This window comes from Natrix helvetica (assembly GCF_964273705.1).
Source record: "Natrix helvetica genome assembly, chromosome: 1".
Lineage (NCBI taxonomy): Eukaryota > Metazoa > Chordata > Lepidosauria > Squamata > Natricidae > Natrix > Natrix helvetica.
This window is the reverse complement of record NC_138548.1, coordinates 27,337,135-27,358,962: the sequence shown is the minus strand read 5'-3', so window position 1 is coordinate 27,358,962 and position 21,828 is coordinate 27,337,135. Positions and strand designations below refer to the sequence as shown.

Genomic DNA, 21,828 nt, shown 5'->3' with positions numbered 1-21,828 from the left:
CGACACGCTGCCGAGCAGCTGGAGCATCATGGATGCTTGCGGAAGCATTGTTTGCAGCTACAACGCTGTGCGCGTCCATGTGGGCAATGCCAGGCCCGTTCCAACTTTACCGGTTAGAACAGGATCTGGAACCCTCCACTGATCTACTTGGACATTTAGAAGCAACTTTTCTTTACGACACATATTGAATTGTTTCATGCGTCACACTGATGTATGGTTGGTATCATCATGATTTACTGAATAAACAACAGTGTGCCCTTAGTGAGATACATAGACCCCAGTCATTGCTTCTGTAAGAGACTGTAATTTGTGGCCTAAAAGACTCATATTTGCTCAACTTGTACATCATTAGTTCAGGATGGAAATGTTGGTAATAAGATTTAAAGCTAGTCAACCATATTTTAGCTCAGGATTAGTAGAGTTAGTCTTGGGTGCACATATTGTGTGCAGCAATGGTGAAATCTATTTTTTTTTTGCCACCGGTTCTGTGGGCGTGGCTTGGTGGGGGTGGTCATGTGACCGGGTGGGCGTAGCCAACTTTTTCCACTTTTTAACCATTTTTTTCCTGCCAGTTCAGGTGAATAGGTAGGATAAAAAATGCTTTATAAAGAACCATTCCCCCCCACACTTGTTAAAGCTTTTTTACTACCGATTTGGGCGAACCTTAGCATTTTTTGCTACCGGTTCTAGCGAACTGGTCAGAACCATTAGTATTTCACCCCTGGTGTGCAGCCAGGTCAGTACAGGGTGAGAAACTACTTAGTTCAAAGCAGAACAAGTTCTACCATTCCTTTCCCCCTCCCCTCCCCCCCAGATATAGCAAGATCATTCCATTTCCCTTCTGCCTGACTTTTCTCCTATGAATGGGTCACCTCCTTGTATCTGAGAAGTTGCAAATCTACCACAATTACTCTTCACTTCCACTGAAATAGAAGGTTTCCAGATGACCAAACCACAGATTAATATAGAACTGAGTCAAAGAAGCTTGGATTGCAGCAATTGTAGATTTCTATAACAGATAGAAATTAATAGGCTCAAGCTACATTTAGAAACAGAGGAATCTGAAGTTATAAAACAGGGGGAAAGTTGCTATGTTGGTAAGGAAAGGAGAGAAGAGTTAGTTGTGTTTTTCTGGTTTACTGGAGATCACCTTACTTTGGGTACTGTATTAAAAGGTATGGGATGATTCATTCATAAGCCAGATTGCTTAGCCATAGTTTATTGAAGAAACTGGTGGCTGGATAATCCAAACAAGTAAAGCCAAAGCCTATGGCAGGGGTGTCCAAACTTGGGAACTTTAAGACTTGTGGACTTCAACTCCCAGAATTCCCCAGCCAGCCATGCTGGCTGGGGAATTCTGGGAGTTGAAGTCCACAAGTCTTAAAGTTCCCAAGTTTGGACACCCCTGGCCTATGGCATACACCATTTATAATTTATCATACACGAAGACTACAACTGAAAATTAACAGTTTTCCATCATTTTCAGGAACACCCTGAAATAGGCATAAAACAATTAAAGCAACTATATCCACCCAAAAGTGGAACCTCTTACCCAATTTCTGCTACATGAAAAATTATATCTATACCTTCTATGGTCCATAAATCCTCAATGATGGTTCTTGGTCACCAAAATATGTTCTCTTGTGTTTAGCATTTTATATTTTATCCAGTTAAATAACCTAAATGTAGTATACTACATGAACTCAATCTACAGCTGGGTTCACACAATAGGCCATACTTTCAAATGCAAATGCCAAGTCTTTTGCAACATGCTAAAGCAAACCAGCCATATGTTGGCTCACTTCAATGTATGAACCCAGTTAGAATCTGACTTTCTAATCAAGGAGATAAAAGCCTAGTTTCCTATGGTGAATATAAATGTCTTCCTGGTAACCATCCTGAAGTGGTCTTTGTTCTCTCTTTAATCCAGCCCATTAGGACTGTGCAATACTTCAGATTCAAAGACCCAAACGTGCTTTGAAAGGTAAAGGATGCTAATGTAAACCCATCTGCCATTGGTTAAACCAAGTGCTTCTTTTTCTGAGATTAAGGGGACATGTTTGCTTTAAGGAGTTGAGGATAGGTAGATCGTACAGCCTGGTATCCTGCAACATCATTTTGCTTTTGAATTTGAAGTGCTACTGGACCTGCCTGCCGCAAATTACTAATATGCAAACATATGACTAGAAAGGTTGATAGAAACATGGGTGACTGCCCATAGACCATCTGCTGCTTACTCAGTGCCTTCCATATGTGTGGCTGGAGCAGCAGGAGGTGATGGAACTTCAAATCTAAGTTATTGGGGTAGAGCAGGGGCCTCCAAACTTGGCAACTTTATGATTTATGGACTTCAACTCCCAAAATTCCTCAGTCAGCGTGTAGCAACCTGGCAACTTTACAACTTATGGAATTTGGATAGGGATGAAATTCAGCAGGTTCTGACCGGTTGTGGAGAACTGGTAGCAGAAAGTTTGACTCGTTTGGAGAACCGGCAAATACCATCTCTGGCTAGCCCCAGAGTGGGGTGGGAATGGAGATTTTGCAGTATCCTTCCCCTGCCACGCCCACCAAGCCACGCCCACAGAATCGGTAGTAAAAAAAATTGAATTTCACCACTGAGTTTGGAGACCCCTGGGGTAGAGGAACCAACACATTACGGGAGGCTGCCTGCACCAGAAGGATCCTTGTGGCTCTCCACTTTCACAAACCAGTGTCTGAACTGCTGGAAACAACTCTTACAAAGTTCTGCTGGTGAAAATCAAATACCTGATGGTTGGGAATTGCCTGACTTCCTGACAATTAATCCCACCTGCAGCCAGCAACATAATAACTGAGAGCAGTGGGAAACCACAGAATGATTTCCCTGTCTTGGAAGAGCTACCATAACTAGGTTTGTTTTGGAGAGCAGCATTATCATCTATAGAAATTGGTTCATTTAAAAATAGTCGAGTTTTGGCAAAGCAAGCCCAGTTTCATGGATGGAGAGTCGCAGGAGAGCTAGTTCAGCAGCACCAAAGTGATTCTATGGGTGAGATATCTGGGCTAACTTTTTTTAATGGGGGACTGGGAGTAGGAGGCCAAACCTTCCCAGCTTTAAAGGGCCAGGACTTCATCTTTGCTGATACTTTGGGAAGCGCCTCAAGGACTGAAATGGGAGGAACTGACTTCCAACAACTTCTGAGTCTGATTGTCTCCCCAAGATGACAAAGCAGCTAAATGGAGGGGGGGGAATTAATTCTCCTTAGCATGGGAGATGGGGTGTTAAAAGGGAATATGAAAAGTCATGCTGCTGAAATGTCTTTATTTTAACACCGAATTTCAATTCAAGAGTTCTGGAGCCCCCCCCCCCCCCCCCAAGGGTGCTGCTTGGTGGATTTCATTCAAGATATTGCCCCTTGCTTTATCCAAATCTGAAGTGAAGGGTTAAGCCTGGGGAAATCAGCTTAGTGCCCTTCCAGTCAATTTGCTAGCTTTTCACAGACAAGATTTTGATGTCTTTGAGGGAGAAGCATTTTCAAGACATGATTGTGTTTGCACATGCACACTCCTGGTTGAGTGAATATGTACAAAGTTCCAGTTTATTGTCCCCCAAATAGGTGGTTTTTTAATTGAAGCTACCGGCTTACAATGTAGTGGCAACCTGAAATGGCTGCCCTGTTGGATTGTTTATCAAACAATCTTCAGATCTAGCAACCAATTAAGTTCCTTTGGATAGTGACATGGGGATATATACATTTAATAAATAGAATGATCCAGGAGACAATTTGGACTTCAAATGTCATAAAAAGTCTAGCTTACTGAAAAGCCTAGTTTTATGGAATGGGTTCATCTATATAAAAATAGATCCATATGCCATGTTTTCCCGGAAATAAGACAGGGTCTTATTTCCTTTTGACTCCCAAAATAAGTGCTTGGCCTTATTTTGGGGGAGGTCTTATTATTTTTGAGGTGCAGGAGGCAGTGAGTATGGTTACCTGATGGCTGCTGCTGTGTTGCAATATTTTCAGGGAGACGACTTATTTTTGGAAAAGGACTTATTTTAGAGCATGTGCTGAAAAGCCCGACTGGATATTAGGGAGGTCTTATTTTCAGGTGGGGAGGCTAATTGAGTTGGGTGGCTACAATAAATTTAAATGCCCAGAATAATTGAGGTGGGGATCATATTTTGTAAATAGAACTAAGATTTCACATATCTGGAAAGTCTCCAAATAGGAAAAAAAATATTTTGAAGGATAAAAGTAGCAACAGAGCTTGGCAACGTACCAGAAGCTGGTGCAAAATCTGTTGGGAGAATTTATATGTCGTTCCACATCTGCCGGGAAAATATGCAGCCTTGGATGCCGGGAGCTTTCTGGGAGGGTGAAGATTTTAGGGATGGAATAATATTGCAAAGTGCTGGGATGACGGATGGGGCTTCACCTTGTAGGGTGGGATTTTAAGAGAAGCCTTAAGATTCTTAGTTGTAATCCTAAAATAGGCTTAATTAGCATTTACACTGTTGTTTCCTACCTCAAAATGGCAGGAATCTGCTGCTGATTGTCACTAATCATAAATACAGAAGATATAGAAAAAGGGTCTCGGGTTGCTTACTTACCTAGGTACTGGGAGACTGTTTAGTGTGTGATTTGTTTTCAAATAATCATGCCTAGATTGGGTGAAGATGTATTTTTTTATCCTTTTTAAGTAGTTTGGGGATGTTTTGGTGTGTGTGTGTGTGTAGTTCCTCATCACTTCTGCTCAGTTCTGTTGCTGGTCTAGCTGTCTGACCCTGAGGTGTTCCAACTATTTAGAAGGCTTTTATGCAGTGATGCTATTCAGCCAGTTCTATCCGTTTCGAGCGAACTGATAGCGGTGGCAGGGGGAGGCTCCGCCCACCCGCCCAGACTTCATTATGTCCCGTTTTTGATGCTCCGCGCATGTGCAGAAGGTCCTACGCAGGTGGCACGCGTGCACTCACATTTGCGAACCGGTGGCAAAGGTAAGTTGATTTCATCCCTGCTTTTATGTTCCTTTGAATGGAAGCAGAATTCTCTGCATCTCTTCCTCCCTTTTGCCGGTTTATAAGTAAATGTTGATTTAAAATAAGCCAATTCTATTATTGTTAGTAGTTTCTGGAACTTATCAACTCAGTCACCTACCTGTTTGTGAGCTTTCCTTGGAACCTTTAAGCTTGCAGTGGATTTGATCTTTACACTTTAATAAGCATTTCTCACAGTCCTGACAGTTGATAATTTCTTTTGTCTTCTCTTTCCTTGCTTAATTAAGACTGGAAAGAAATCTTCCACACTTAGAACCGCCTTTCCTAATCCTTCAAATGAGTTGGTGACTATTTCCATCATTACCCAGCCTCTATTGATGGAAATGTAGACAAACCATCTGAAGGACAAGGAGTTAGGGAAGACTATTCTGAGTGTATAATTTTTAGCTTCACTCTAAACTCAAGAATGAGAAGAAGAAAAGAAAAGGTATTTTAAAATAGAGGAATGATTTGATGGCTAAACATGACTCCAGTTTTATGTGTGTTTGGCTGAATGGGTGAGCTTGGCTAATGAATGAATGCCCAAATGTGTATATACTCACAATAAACTATAATACAATACAATACAATAGTAGAGTTGGAAGGGACCTTGGAGGTCTTCTAGTCCAACCCCCTGCCTAGGCAGGAAACCCTATACTATTCCAGACAAATGGCTATCCAACATCTTCTTAAAGACTTCCAGTGTTGGGGCATTCACAACTTCTGGAGGCAAGCTGTTCTAGTGTATACAAAGTATTTTCGCCTAGGTTCTTTACAGTATCTGAGTCCAGTGCTTTGCAGTAACCTCCAGTAGCTGTGGCAGTAAATCCCCCCCCACCCCAATTTCTCTGCCATCTGGAATCATTTTAAAGTTAGAACTTTGCAAATGCCAGAAATTGTTTCACTATATCTAAGTTTGATGTACTGCATGCTGTTTCTATATTTTCCTGGAAAATCTCTGCAAGATTTCCCAGGGAGAGAAACAGATCAAGAGATTTGCTCAGATTGCAAACATTGCATGTCCCAACTGTGTGCTACTTTGAGTGATTTGAGACTGGTTAGCCAATGCCATTCCTATTGCTATATTTTGTGGAATGGTCTTTAGAGTTGGGAGTACTTTATACCTTTGTAAAAAAAAAAGTGTATCACTTCTTATTCTCTCTTTGGGAAACCTGATGTCTTTTGCTAAAATCTACATGGAACCCAAGTCAAGGAGCACATGGTTTCTCTAGGCCAAGGTGCCAGGGGGCTGCACCTCAGGCAGATATTCAAAGTCAAGGCAAAACACATACGTGCTTGTATGTGCACTCAGTGACGTGCAGGCAGGGGAGGCAGGGGAGGCAGAGCCTCACCCCTCTCATCATGAAAAAAAACAAATTACTCCGGGAAGCTGCGAAAGTGGCTGGGAGAGGCGAGCGGCTTGGTTTAGCCTCCCTGGACATCGCAGCAGCAGCCCCAAGTGCGCCAATCTCGCCATTTTTTGCATTGGGCGAGCCCAGGATCCTTGCAAGGGGAATGGGGCCACGTGTGCAGGAGGCTCCTCAGCGCCAGCCTCAGATCAGCGCAGCTGCGGTTTCTTCATGTTGGCTCAGGAAGGAGGGGAATGGGACCACGTGTGCAGGGGAAGGGGACTGCGGCTCGCGCTGATCTGAGGCTGGCGCTGAGGAGCCTCCTGCACACGTGATCCCATTCCCCTCCTTCCTTCTCCGATCAGGCTGCGCCCGTGCAATTGGAGCAACCACACGGTTTGATGACATCACCAGCCTCACCAGCCATAAAACTCACCGCACGTCACTGATGTGCACATGTGTGTGTGTGTGTGTGTTTGTGTGTGTGTAAATATATACCAATACGTAATTGAATGTCTTGTGTCTCTACTTCTTTTCACTTTCTGTTCTATTAGAAAGATTATAGTTTCATTATAGTTCCCAGGGGCTTTGAAAGCAACGTCTAAGTCTTCCAAAAACCCATGCCAATGCCTGGTTTAAGGGTAAGGGGCATTTTCAGGACAGCTGATACAAGGAACTTGTTTGGCAAGCTTATCTAGCTGAGCACTTTGTTCCAAGTTCTCCTATGTTCTGAGATGCTTGTGAGCTTTTGTTTTGCTTTATTTGGAATTTGAGCTAGGCCATTCCAAGTTATGGAAGGATGGAGGACTGAATGGAGTCTGCAAGGCTTACTTTGGTGGCAAGGATGGGGAAGGGGAATCTGGGGTCTCCAAACTTGGAACTTTAAGATTTGTGAACTTCCACTCCCAGAATTCCTTAGCCAACCATGCTGGCTGAGGAATTCTGGGAGTTGAAGTCCACAAGTCTGGAGACCCCTGATCATAAACTATTGGGAAGGTCTCTTGAGCAAATTTTGTGCCCAGGAGAAAACCTGGGCAAAGGAGTTTGCCATTGCTCTGTCCCTGCAGTTGTCCCCTGGACCAGCTTTGCCTGGCACCTGATCACACTGTATCTATTTGTACATTTCTGGATAGGTTGTTATTGAGGGTTGACCCTGTCCAAACACTCCAGCCATGTTCTCAGCCACTGGGCCATCTGGAGGAAAGTTACAAGTCTGCCTATAAATACTGACAAAGGCTCCTGGGAGGTGGAAGGAAGCAACCTTCCCTTTGGTTATTTCCTCATATAATAGAATTAATTTTGTAAGGTCTGCAGCTTACACTTACACCTGGGAGATTATTTCAGTAACCTCTCTAATGTTAGGGATCCTACATATTTTTAAATTTTTTATCCTGCTTTTATTTCTTTAAAAGTAACTCAAGAAGGCAAACATACCAGTGGTGGGTTCCGGCTGGTACGGCTTGGTATGGCCATACCGGTAGTAGGCGGGAGCAGCAGCCACCTTATCGGTACAGTGGCTCGTTTGGCCCACCCACCCACCCACGTTCCATGCCAGTTTTCAAAGCAACCGGTCAATCGCGCACACACGGACAGCGTACGGCGCTTGCGTGACCTCAGATGAGCAGCTGGGTATCGCAGGGGCGGTGGAGTGCACATGCATGCACAGTGTACCAGTAGCGACAGGGAGAGGAACCCACCACTGAAACATACATAATGCTAATTCCTTCCCACCCCTAATGTGGATTGGGCTGAAAAAGAGTATCCCAAAGTCACCCAGTTGGCTTTCGTGCCTAAGGCAGAACTAGAACTCACAATCGTCTGGTTTCTAGGCCAACACCTTCACCCCTGACTCTTGCATAGCCTCCCCCACACCCAAACTTGGGTTGTTAATATTGAGTTGCAAAAGACTAATGAACATCCTGAACCATAGAGATGCATAATGAAGATCCTGAACGATAGAGAAGAGGGAGCAATATCTATAACAGTGTTTCTTAAACTTGGCCACTTTAAGATGTATGGCTGGCTGGGGAATTCTAGGAGTTGAAGTCCCCATATCTTAAAATTGCAAAGTTTGAAAAATAGTGATCTATAATCTGAACTGTTTTTCTTATTTTTAGGAGCATTGTTTTCCAAATGGATTTTTAAACTTTCTGGACATATAATAAAGTATTATGAATTCTAAGTGCCCCTTGTGAGTCCCTCATATGGGCCATGACTGGTCACAAACCAACATCCATTATCACAAGAAACATTGGTGATGTTGCATCCACCTACATATCTCTACATACAAGTTTCCTTTTTTCCCCTCCCCAGGGCACATGGGCACCAGGGATGGGTTCTGGCCTGCTTTACTGCCAGTTTGCTCGTGCGTGCATGTGCAGTTCAATTAAAATTGTTCTGCACATGCACAGGACTCCAAAACAAGATGGCAGCGGCAAAGACCAGAGAACCAGTTCGGGGGCGTGGCAGGCCTCGGTCGCTGCCAGTTCCAGCGACTCAGGCTGCCATACCGCTACTGCTTTTGCCGTACTGGGCCAAACTGGTAGGAACCCACCTCTGATGGGCACACTTCCAAGCAAGTTGTAACCAGTTTGCCCCCTGCCCCCCTTGGAATATCTTTGAGTTTCTTGTAGGGCCCAGGAAGTTTCTTAGAGGTAAGATGAGAGAGGAAGGTGGCACTTTGTATCACCAGCTTCCCATTTATTACTTTTATGTAAAAAAAAAAAACCTATGCCTTCAAAATGTTGTGTGAGATTAGGAACATGCCAGTGTCAAAAAAGATGTGCAGCTTGCTGTAGACTTCTGGCTTACAGGGCTAAAAGAGTGGGATAAAGAGTAAGAATAGAGGTTGTGTTCAAATTTTGTCTCTGGCATGGTATGGCTGTAGGCATAAATAACTTGGAACATAATATAGAAGTAAGAGTCTGCTTCATATAAGCTGTGGATCTCTTTGCTAAAAGTTAAGTTTCATACTGGAAGTGCAGGTGTGTTACTATCAAAAAATGAATCCCTGGTTTTTATTGTGTGTGGGAGGGAGTTGTGCTATGATCTGCAACTAGAACACTGAATAAATTGGCAATTCCCTGGACAATCTCCCCAAGGAAGAATAAGCCGTTGCTAGGAGACAGACCAATCTTTGCATGTCACCAGGACACTCACATGGCTTTATGCTATTGTTCAGTGTACACTGAAAACTTGAGGCCGGCTTTCCAACTATCAGAATTCAGACTGCTTTCTTAATCTGGGAGTTTGATCTTGCCTCAGTCATTCTGAAGTGTCCTTAGTTCCCCTTAAAACCCTTTCCCTTTCTTGCTGCTTATTTATTGGGTGTAAATGGCTGTTCTTCAATGCTCTCAGGTGGCCTTGCATAAAATGATTATTCCTCTCAACTTTATTTACTAAAAAAAAAGAAAATCTCTTTTTTGGGGGTATTGCCCGTATCTGCTCTGTTGGGTTCTAAAGTCCCTGATTTCTGGTGTAACATACAGCGGGTCAAGTCTGCAGCAATCTTTTCTTTTGAATCTTTAGCCTGCCACACTTTCTATTATTCTACTATGGCTTTTCTATTGTGGGAAAATGGGATTGTACGGAGTTAGATGCTATGTAGCCAAAACAAAATTTCTTCTAGAAAGCCAAGGTCCTTCTTTTCATTAAACTAGACATACCCAATTCCAGAAACTGGAGGCTAAATGTTTTAGCCTTCAGTCCCCTAAACATCTTCGTTGCTCTTCTCTGTACTCTTTCTAGAGTCTTGACAACCAAAACTGGATGCAATATTCTAAGTATGGTCTTACCAAGGCATTATAGAGAGGTATTAAGACCTCACATGATCTTGATTTTATCCCTCTGTTAATGCAGCCTAGGACTGTGTTGGCTTTTTTTGACAGCTGCAGCTCACTGTTGTCCACTAGGACTCCAAGATCCCGCTCACAATTACTGCTATTGAGGTACCACTTATACTATACCTGTGCATTTGGCTGTTCTTGCCTAAATGTATAACATTACTTACTAAGCCAACGATAAAGACCTGGTACAAAGATCTGTGAATTTTCTGGTATACAGCTGCCGAGGAGGGAACTATCTCCCAAAGCATTTACTTTGATTCGGGTCTATCTGTTCCTGTACATTTGTTTTTCTTTTTCCTGCTTTGACAAAGCCTTACTTCAAACACCTAGGGAATCCATGAGATGCAAGGGGATGGTTTCTCCCTGCTTACCTCAGCTAAAGCTCTTTAGAGGAACTGAAGACATCACTTGCTGGATGAATGGCTGGAACTCCTGTTTAAGGAAGGAGATTGTTTACACAGAGACGTTCCCAAGTGCACTGCGTGGGTGCTCGAAGGAACTAATAGGAGCATTCTATACTACTTTAGTAGTGGGAATTCAAAGAGCATGTTATTACCATATGGCCTTGAATACAGGTGGAATATTCATGTGTAGCAAAGAGGCTTGTGTGCAGCCTCTTCCTATGCATTCATCCCAGGGTGCACCTTGATTTACTGTGGGGCTCTGTGAGATGAAGCGCCAAGAGAAATGCCTGGGCTACTATTGGATGAAGAAGTGTTTTTCGGTGAGACCAGACTATCAGGGTAATAGAGGTGGTATTCAGCAGGTTCTGACAGGTTCTGGAGAACCAGTAGCACAAATTTTGAGTAGTTCAGAGAACCCGTAAATGCCACCTCTGACTGGCCCCGCCCCCATCTATTCTCTGCCTCCCGAGTCCCAGCTGATCAGGAGGAAATGGGGATTTTGCAGTAACCTTCCCCCTGCCATGCCCACTAAGCCACGCCCACAGAACCGGTAGTAAAAAAAATTGAATCCCACCATTGCAGGGCAACCTGGTCTACCCAAATATGAGACGGAGCATACTGCTTCCACTTCCCCCTTTCAGCCCCAATCCAGGAGCCTTCGCAGGCAGTTGCTTACGCGACAAACTATTTTTGTGTTAAATTTAAATTTACTGACAAATTATTGGGAGACTTAGTATAGTTATTTCAAGCTGTTTAGCTCTCATCAGCTAGCCATAGCCTGGGATTCAAACCTGGGCCACTTGCATATTAGGCAGATGTTTTGGATGAAGAGTTGGAGTAACTCCAACTGAAGAAGGGTAAAAGCCCATATTAGGGATTACCTTGTGGCAACAAGGGTAGCAAAATGTCAATAGCTCTCCATCCTTATTGTATCCACTGATAGCCATCCAGCAGCTCTGTTTTGGATAACCTGCTTCCTGTGGAGCAGGGGTGTCAAACACAAGGCCTTGTGGGCCACATCCGGCCCGTAATGTGGTCGGATCCGGCCCACGAGGTCAACCTGGAAAATGTAATGTGCCGATAAGGTGAACCTAATCTTGGCTCACTTGGTGTTGTCCAAAGGTTCCCGATTTCAGTTTCCAGAATCCCAAGATAGTTTGTTCAGATAAGGGATTCTGGGAATTGTAGTCTAAAACATCCGGATGGCAGCAGATATCCTAAGCTCTGTTTCTGGAAAAGAATACCTTGCTCCCAGGCAAAAGGGGAAAAAAATAGCTCTAATGAAGACTCGAAATGGAAACTTTGAACTTTTCTGTCCATGCGGTAACTATGAATATTTAATAAAATCACATGTAAAATAAAACGGGTGGAGAAAGAAGAGAAGCCTAGGAGAAGAAAGTGAGAGGAACTCTGTACTCTTGAAACTGCCTTCCAGGAGGGAAATGGATTCTAGTTATGGACATTTCTGACAGGATGCCTGAATGGGGCACTTTTCTAGCTTTTAATAAACAAACAAACAAACAAATAAAACAATCTAGCGCACAGTTCAGGTGAGGCAAAGAGTGTTCAAGACATTATAGAAATATACCCAGGGACAAAGATCCCCATAAATATTGTATTGCCTACTCTCTCTTGAATTAGTGGTGTTGTCTGAACATTTTGGGTGAATTTCTCTATGGGTAATTGATGCTAATGTTTTTACCATCAGTGGTTAGCATGAAATATAGTTTTCCAAGATTTCATCACTAACCAGTTTTTAATTTCATCTGGCTTGTTTACAGCAGCATCATTGGTAAAGCGTGGGGGGGTCACGCATGCATGCGCGGGGGTGTGGCATAACTCCCCCTGTGGCCTTTTTTTGATCCCAGGGGGGGCTACTAGGCCCAAAACAGGGTGTGTGTGTGCAGAGAGCGCCCCCCTGCGGCCTATTTTTGGCCCCAGGAGGCTGCAGGGAAGCCTTCTAGGCCCAAAATGGGGTGAGGGGGGCCGCGGCACTCCCCTTGTGGTCCATTTTTGCTCCCAGGAGGCTGCAGGGAGGCTACTAGGCCCAAAATGGGCCACCGAGGGGGGTTGCGGGTGCATGCACAGGTGGGGCGGGGGGGAGCACAGGTAGGGTCACAGGCGTGCAGGGGCAGGGCATGGGGGAGGTGTCACACGCACATTGCATTATGCAAAGCGTGCACGCTTTTGGCACGCAACAACGAAAAGGTTAGCCATCACTGATCTAGAGACTTCACATTGTTATTTATCCTTTGGGAAAGTCCAGTCATTTTAGTTTGTTGCAGTAAACACTGAGAATAATTAAACAACTTTCCTTGTACTGTCTATCTCTTAAATCGGGATGTAGATAATGCACTGATTTCTTGTATCAAGTTTCTTGCTCCCTTTCTTTTGTATCATACTTCCGTTACATAGACTTGGCCTTTATTTATTCTTCATTTCACAATATTGTGGTCTCTAAGCCATGATGTATAGCTTAGTTACTGGACTGTGTCAAATGCCCTCGCGGAGTAGCAAATCAGAAGGCAATCACAAACTATTTCTGTTCTGTTGCTAAGATAACATCCCGGTTGTGTCCTTGAAACCATCAGCAGCTGAGCTCAATTCAGAGGTGACTTGCCTGGAACTAAATAATAGCAAACAGATACAGGCAGCCTACGGGGCAATTCTTCGTCCCTAGCACTAAATTACATCTCCCTTGAATATATGGAGATCCATCACTCTTCTGTTTCTATTCCTGCCCAGTCTTACTATGTACCGTATTTTTCAGAGTATAAGACGCACCGGAGCATAAGACACACCAAGATTTTGAAGTGGCAAATTTTTAAAAAAAGTTTTTGCATTCTGCAGACCTCCCAAAAACAGCCTGTTTTTTGTGAAAATGGTCCTGTTTTTTGTCAAAAAAAAAGGGCATGCATAGCCTTTAGGAGGCTTGTAGAGTGCTCCTGGGGGCTGGGGCAAAAACGAGAAAAAAACCAGATTGTTTTTCACTCATTTTTGTCCTCGCCAGCCCCCAGGAGCACTCTGGAAACCTCCTAAAAGCTATGCACGGCCATGTTGGCGAAGGGGGCAGGGTTTCGGGGGGCCAAAAATGTTGTATTTAGTGTATAAGATGCACCCAGATTTTCATTCTCTTTTTTGAGGGAAAAAGGTGTGTCTTATACTCTGAAAAATATGGTATTAATTGGTATACTCTGCACAAAGCCGCCTCATATAAGCAGAGTACTGTATGTAGCTAATAGTCCAACTTCTTAGCTGTTACACCTAATAGGCAGGTAAACCTCTTCTCCTATTCCATGGATTCTGTGAAAGCCAGCTTTCTCACAGATTATGTCTTCTGTATAAAAGTTGAGTTTTAACTTCCATTATTCCTACTAACATATTATGGCCAATGGGGACAATGGAGGGCATCAGGATGGGAATGGCCACTCTGATCACTTTCCAAGCTAGCTGCACATTATTGCTTCAAGTGTTATTATGAAGATCAAACTTTGGTCGGATTTATTATTATTATGTACATTAATTGGCCGCCCAACTCCAGTGAGCTCTGCAGTGTTTATAGGACACCCTGAGCCACAAACCAGCCGACTGTGTTATCTCACAGAGTGTTGTGCAAATTTAGGAAATTGAGCATGATTCAGTTCATTCTAAATAAGCATATTGTACATATATTACACATCCATTCTGCATCTGTGCAAACATTGCTGCTTGCATCTGCTTGGAAAGGGGTGCCAGCCAATTTGATTGCATGCCTGGAGATCTGTAATTATGAAAAAGAGGAAAGCGCCCCATCCCCCCTTTCCACGCCTATCGTAATTTCTATAAAGCTGTCTAATACCCGCTGTCTTTCCCCAGAATCTTTTTGTTTGCTTTTCCCAAAGCAGAGTTAGAAAACCTGGAGTCAGAGTGCCATTGGCTCTTCCTTAGCCTTCCCTGCCTGTAACACAGCCAAGCATGCATCTGTGTACTGGCAGAGGTTCACATACAGCCCTATCTGGGCAGCTCTTTCTTATTCTAGGCCATCAGAGCTGATCTCCAATAGATTAGAGCAGTGAAGCAGTGATGGTGAACTTTTTTGGCACCAAGTGCCCAAACCGAAACACGTGTGCATGTGTGCGTGCCAGAGCGCCAAAGACATGTGTGCACCAGCCAGTTGGTCTTTGGGTTTCCAACACACGCATGCGCACACCAGCTGCTCTTAGCACGTGCCTGAGCACCGGAAACCTGAAGATCAGCTGGCCAGCATGCGCATGCCCATTTTCTGGGCCATTTTCAGGCTGTTTTTCAGGCTGTTTTGGGGGTGTGTTTTGGGTGTTTTTTGGGACATTTTCCGATGCTCCAGAGCTGGCGAAGACCAGCTGACGATATGCGCGCTGGAAACCAGAAGAGCAGTTGGCGATGGCACGCATGTCCATAGAAAGGGCTCTGCATGCCACCTCTGGCACGCATGCCATAAGTTCACCATCACAGGATTAGAGTATCCCACCCCCATTGTCCTTTCTGACCAGTAGTGGACCTCCAACCTTATTCCCAAGACTCTATTTCTTAGTATTTTTTTTCATTAGTTTCTCAAAATTTAAAATACAAAGAGAAATAAATGTAAAGGGGAAAGCAAGAGAGGAAAAAGGGAAGAGGGGAAGGTGTAGGGAAAAAGGAAAAAAATAAAGAAAAAGCATTGACTTCCGGCTCTTTTTAACACAATAGAATAAAGTAATAACCATTTGTGTAACAATAAACCAGGAGTGGGTTCCTTCCAGTTCTAACCTCTTCTATAGAAGAGGTTCCACAAATCTACAGTGCCATTTAGAACTGATTCCAGTTCCCCCCCCCCCCCGCCCTTCCGGACCATGCTTGCCCTGCCCACCGCTCACTGATTGGCTGACTCATCAATTGCCCCACATGCCTCTAAAAGTCCTATCTAAACCTTAAAGTCTTAAAGCTGTCAAGTTTGAATACCCCTGGGTTTTTATTTTCTAAAGGGTTTGGGGTGCAAGGTCTTGTAACTTGACAGCTTTAAGACCTGCACACTTCAATGCCAGAGTTCCTGAGCCAACATGACTGGAGGAGGAATTCTGGGAGTTGAAGTCCACAAGTCTTAAAGCTGTCAAGTTTGAACACCCCTGGGTTTTTTTTTCTAAAGGGTTAGGGGTGCAAGGGTCTTGTAACTTGACAGCTTTAAGACTTGCGTGCTTCAAATGCCAGAATTTCTGAGCCAACATTTTGGTTGCTAAGCAAGAGTGTTGTTAAATGAGTTTCACCACATTTTACAAGTTGGCCACACCCACCCAGTCACATGACTGCCAAGCCACTCCCACTCAGTCACAGGCTGGCAAGCCACTCCCACCCAGTCACATGGCTGGCAAGCCACTCCCAGAAAGCAGTCCACCACCTACAGAAATTCTAAAAAAATTTTTTTTTATTAAAAGTTTTAATAAATTTTACAAATATTGCCCCCTCACCTTCCCTCCCTCCACCCTCCCTGCCCCCAACCTCCCAGAGCAAAATACAGGGTATAAACATTTAACAATCATATGCTAATATAAGCTAACTGAATTCGACATCCTACCTCCTCTTGTGCCTTAATTCCCCTTTTGTTATGCTAACTTTAGGTAAGTTGTAACATTCCTTATTCCTTCACTCATAAGCTAATTGAAATTTTTTAGTCCGATATTTATTTGTCCATCTTTTCCATTCGAACTTGTATTTCTCTTCTGAGTGGCCCTTCAAGTATGCTGTAATTTTGGCCATCTCTGCTAGATTTATTACTTTTAGCATCCATTCTTGAATAGTAGGCAATTCTTCCCTTTTCCAGTACTGTGCCACCAACAATCTTGCTGCTGTCGTTAAGTTCAAAATCAAATTAGTCTCTATAACTGTAATTATACCTAACAAAAAGAACGGGGGTTTACTTTATCCTTTTTTAAAGTATCTTTTGAATAACCCACTATATTTTTATCCAAAATGCTTTGACTTTTTTGCAAGCCCACCATATATGGTAATACGTAGCATCAGCACAATCACATCTCCAACATTTAGGTTGTAAATTCGGATACATACAAGATAATTTTTGGGGATCTAAATGCCATCTATACATCATCTTATAAAAATTCTCTCTCAAATTCTGAGCTTGCATAAATTTTACATTTGTTACCCAAATCTTTTCCCATGTTTCCATCATTATTGGCTCTTCGAAATTTTGTGGCCATTTTATCATACAGTCTTTAACTAACTCTGTTTCAGAATCTATTTCTATCAGTATATTATACAACCTTTTTATGTGCATTTGACTCTGATCCCTAATTTGTTTTACCAGACTATCCTCATTTTGCTTGATACCAATAGTCTGATCTTTTTTCCATCTAGCTTGTAACTGTCCATACTGGACCAGGTTTGAGTTAACCCTTCCTCTCTTAGTACATTCAGAGGCTTTAACTGTAGTACACCTCTCTCTATAATAAGAAGTTCTCTGTATGTAATTACATCCTGTTTTTGTTTTATACTTATATTCTCTATCGCGTGTCTGGGTACTACCTATGTAGATATCTTATCATTTAACCTATATTGGTATTTTTCCAGACAAAATTTTTTGAAACCCACCACTGCAATAAACCTATAGAATCAACAAAACTCAAAGTCAGAGTTTTTTGTGTTTTTGTCCTTTTTGATTCACATTTTTAATGTTTCCAACTATTTTTTCTTGTCTTGCCTTTTGGTGCTTTAGAAAATAGTTTTGACTCCCTCGTCTTTGTAGGACCGCTCAAATATTGGAACAATGCTATGCCCCCTCTAGTCCTTCTTTTCATTAGACTAGGCATACCCAATTCCTGTAATTGTGCTTTGTATGTTTTAGCCTCATTAACATTTTTGGTGTTCTTCTCTGCACTTTTTCCAAAGTCTCAACATCTTTTTTGTATTGTGGTGACCAGAACTGGATGCAATATTCCTAGTATGGTCCTCCCAGACCAGTGTCATGAGAGTGACCATTCACTCCTTCCAGAGAACTCTAAATTATGGCAGAGACTGCTATAAAGAATGCAATTTGCAAAAATGAGAATTGGGGGAGATAAGAGATTTCTTATCATTCTTAAGCATGCTTTTGCTCCAAAGAATATGTGGGAGGTGTTGGTGGGGGGGTGAATTATGGAGGCATTTCACATTTTGCTGTCGGCAGTTAAGATAAAGTTTGCAGGAGATGAACTGAATTATAAAATTGACCTCTGAAGAGGTTGGCTTCTCTGCAATTTAGATAAGACTGGCAGTGGAGAAAGGCAGAGCCATCTGAAAGGCAATTAACTTCCGAATGTTGTTCAACAGTTAATGATCTTGATTAGGTGTTTGCTTTTGCTGTCTGGCTGGAAATGTCTGAAATAATACTTGGCATGCAGTGGATGGAAAGAGAGAATTCAAACATTGCCAATAAATATGAGAAAGAGACCATGAAATAAATGAGGAATTATTAAGAAATCGACCTGGCTCACAATTGCTAAGCTGCGTTTCATTCTCAAAACTATCCATGTTGGATACAGACCAAATATACTTGTGCTGATGACTGAAGAATATATACAATGTGATCAGGATCCAGCTTAGTGTTTTAGTGATGATACAAGCCTTTATAAAAGTTTTGGTCAAAGATGCCCATCCTGAAGTCAATAGAGTTTATCATGTTAACATGTTTCTGTACTACTGGCGACTTTATTAAATCTGGTAATAGCACTGATGCTGTGTGCTATATAATATCATGAATTACAGCTATAGTTTTTGTTACTTTGAATATAGAGCAGTTAATATAACTTGTCATGCAACTTTTAGTTTAAAGCTCTTCATTTTATGGTTTTATAATTGTTAATATAATTACGTAATTACATCAGTTGTTTTATTCTATGTTTGTACTGCTTTTAATTATAAGTGCTTTATATAAACTCCTACTGCTGGTGTCAGGAGTGATATGACAAAAGAGCTTAACTTTTACTACTATCTTTGAGATATGCTCAGTTAATACAAACCATCTTGAAAGTGGATTTACAAATGACAGGCTACAAGATAAAGATATGGATAAAGATGCTACATTGGACATACAAAAGAAATCAGCTGATATTTTAATAGTTAAAAGCAATATACAAATAGTAAACCAAGAGAGTAACCGGGATTATTTTCCTGTGTTATATTTATAAAAGTGGATTGTGAGATTCTGCAAAACTCTTAACAAACCATTAAATTTTTTTTATTATAAGGGTATTTTAAGTGGTTCATAAGTATGGGGGAGGAGGCATCTTACACATTTGATTGTGAATACACCTCACAGGTGTGGAGGAAAGCATATGAACATGTGTTCACTGTGGGACAATGAATTTAGTTAATCTGAAAGTCTGGATTACTTAGGTAGGTGTTAGATCACTTGCAGGCTGATCATCCAATAAAGGGGTTTTGCCCAGGATGGATATAGGTCACGGAATGATTTTAGCTGTGACCCATTGGCTATAACAGCATTTCATAACAGTTTATATCACTGGGTACTAATTTGATCTTACGTTGTTTTTTATATTTGTGAGCAGGTATTGTTAAAAATATTTGATTCATATCTGTTATGAATATATATTTTAACTTAGGGGTCTTTTGGTTTACGTATCACACTAAGATGCTTATTCATGGAATACTGCATAAATTAAACTTGGCAGGGTTTATGAAGCAAGATAAGTATTGATTGAAGTGCTACAATGACTAAGTTCACAAAGCATGCTAAACCCACACCCATCTAGCTAAGCCCACCGCATCCTAGGACTTCATTTTAGGCAGTAAATTGTATATATTCTAAACGATGTCCAAAAATGTGCACATTTGTTTAAAACTTTAAATCCAAGAAAATGCCTGTATTGTAGATATATTGCTTCTATACACTCCTCAATGTAAAGTTGATGGGATAGTTGTTTACTTCTATGGACTCCAACATCTGAAGAAAGAGAGCAAGCAAAAGAAAACAACTTTCTACTGCAAATAAAGAGTTCACACATCTGGGTCATAAGGAGATATACTATTGTGATAAGTCTATTGAGACTTTAAATTACCACAAAAAATGTGGAATAGCATAAAGTTGCTGTTTTCCACAACAATTTATAATTTGTTAAAATATCTGATTTAACACATAGTTTGGAAAAGATAGCCCTAGCTAAGCCAGAGTCTGATTCAGAGTCTGATTCAACCAGAACTCATTCAGTTCTACAGAGGAATTATTGAGTCTGTCATCTGCACCTCCATAACTGGCTGGTTTGGTTCTGCATCAAACAAAACAAACACAGACTTCAACGGATAATTAGAACTGCAGAAAAAACAATTGCTACCAATCTGCCTTCCATTGAGGACCTGTATACTGCATGAGTCAAAAAGAGGGCTGAGAAAATATCTACAGACCCTCACATCCTGGACATAAATTGTTTCAACTTCTACCCTCAAAATGACGTTATAGAACATTGCATAACAAAACAACTAGACACAAGGACAGTTTTTCCCCGCATGCCATCACTCTGCTAAACAACGAATTCCCACAACACTGTCAAACTATTTACTAAGACTGTATTACTATTAGTATTCTCATCCTTCCTATTACCTCCCACTTATGACTATAATCTTGTTTCTTGTATCTTTATGATTTATATTGTTTATTTCCTAGTTTCCTAGGATGATCCGATTGCTTATTTAGTATCCTATGACTATCCCTAAGTGTTGTATCTTATGATTCTTGATGAATGTATTCTTTTATGTATACTGAGAGCCAGTGACGTGCAGTGAGGTTTATGACTGGTGAGGCTGGTGACGTCATCAAACCACGTGGTTGCTCCGATCGCAGGGGCGCAGCCCAAACCGCCTGCACATGTGGTCCCATTCCCCTTGCAAGGATCCCGGGCTCGCCCGATGCAAAAAATGCCTACGTACCGTGTTTCCCCGAAAATACAACCTGTCCCGCGCTCACTGACCTAGCGTTATCCCGAAAGCGCCAAGTTACAGGAGCCGGGGGTGGGGGGAGCGCTCACGTTGCTTGCCGCCTTCGCCAAGTTACAGGAGCCGGGGATGGGGGGAGCGCTCACGTTGCTTGCCGCCTTCCCTCTCTGTCCGGCAGCCGGCCCACCATAGAGAGCACTCCTAGAGCAGCCAATGCTGGAAGTTTTGGAGTTTGGAAGTTATGCACGGAGTGGGGCGGCGGCGGGCAGCAGCAGCCAGCGGCGGTGGCCTGGGAGAGCTGCGCAAGGGCGTGGTGAATGGCGCTTTTCCCGGCTGCCAGACAGAGAGTTTTCTGGACAGAGTCTTCCAGCAGCCGGCCCACCATAGAGAGCACTCCTAGAGCGGCCGATGCTGGAAGTTTTGGAGTTTGGAAGTTATGCGCGGAGCGGAGCGGGGCGGCGGCGGGCAGCAGCAGCCAGCGGCGGTGGCCTGGGAGAGCTGCGCAAGGGCTTGGTGAATGGCGCTTTTCCCGGCTGGAGAGGGGATTTGCCGGGCGGCTGCTCAGGTCAGTGAATGGCGCTTTTCCCGGCTGGAGAGGGGATTTGCCGGGCGGCTGCTCGTGAGCATGGTTACCTCATGGCTGCTTCGCCCCTGAGGCTGTGCCCGGCTCTTCGGGAGCCAGTTCACAAGAGAGCAGCCGCCCGGCAACTCTCCCCTCTGGCCGGACAGAACGCCACTCCCCAACCTAGCGGTATAGCAAAGGCGGCAAGCAACGTGAGCGCTCCCCCCACTCCCGGCTCCTGTAACTTGGCGCTTTTGGGATAACGCTAGGTCAGTGAGCACGGGACAGGTTGTATTTTCGGGGAAACACGGTACGTAGGCATTTTTTGCATCGGGCAAGCCCGGGATCCTTGCAAGGGGGATGGGACCACGTGTGCAGGCGGCTCCTCAGCGCACAGCCTCAGATTAGCAGAGCCGCGATCCCCTTCCCCTGCACACGTGGTCCCATTCCCCTCCTTCCTGAGGCAAGATGAAGGGGACCGTGGCTGCGCTGATTGAGGCTGGAGCTGAGGAGCCTCTTGCACACGTCCCATTCCCCTTGCAAGGATCCTGGGCTCGGTCGATGTAAAAACTGGCAAGATCGGCACACGGGCTGCTGCTGAGATGTCCAGGGAGGCTAAACCAAGGCGCGTGCCTCTCCCAGCCACTTTCACGGCTTCCTGGAGTAATTCTTTTTTATTTTCATGATGAGAGTGGTGAGGCTCCGCCTCCCCTGCCTC

General features: G+C 43.2%; 1 protein-coding gene across 10 annotated transcripts in view; it reads left to right on the top strand.

Moving 5' to 3' along the window:
• Window positions 1-21,828, top strand: part of NIN (ninein) — a 140,608-nt gene that overhangs the window by 4,326 nt on the left and 114,454 nt on the right. Inside the window, exon 1 of one of the 10 annotated variants that reach the window (XM_081948859.1) lies at window positions 1,879-1,984. The exons of 7 other annotated variants lie outside the window; for them this stretch is intronic. The gene's annotated coding sequence lies outside the window, so the exon portion shown is untranslated. 2 more of the 10 variants (XM_081948857.1, XM_081948860.1) reach the window with 2 other exon arrangements.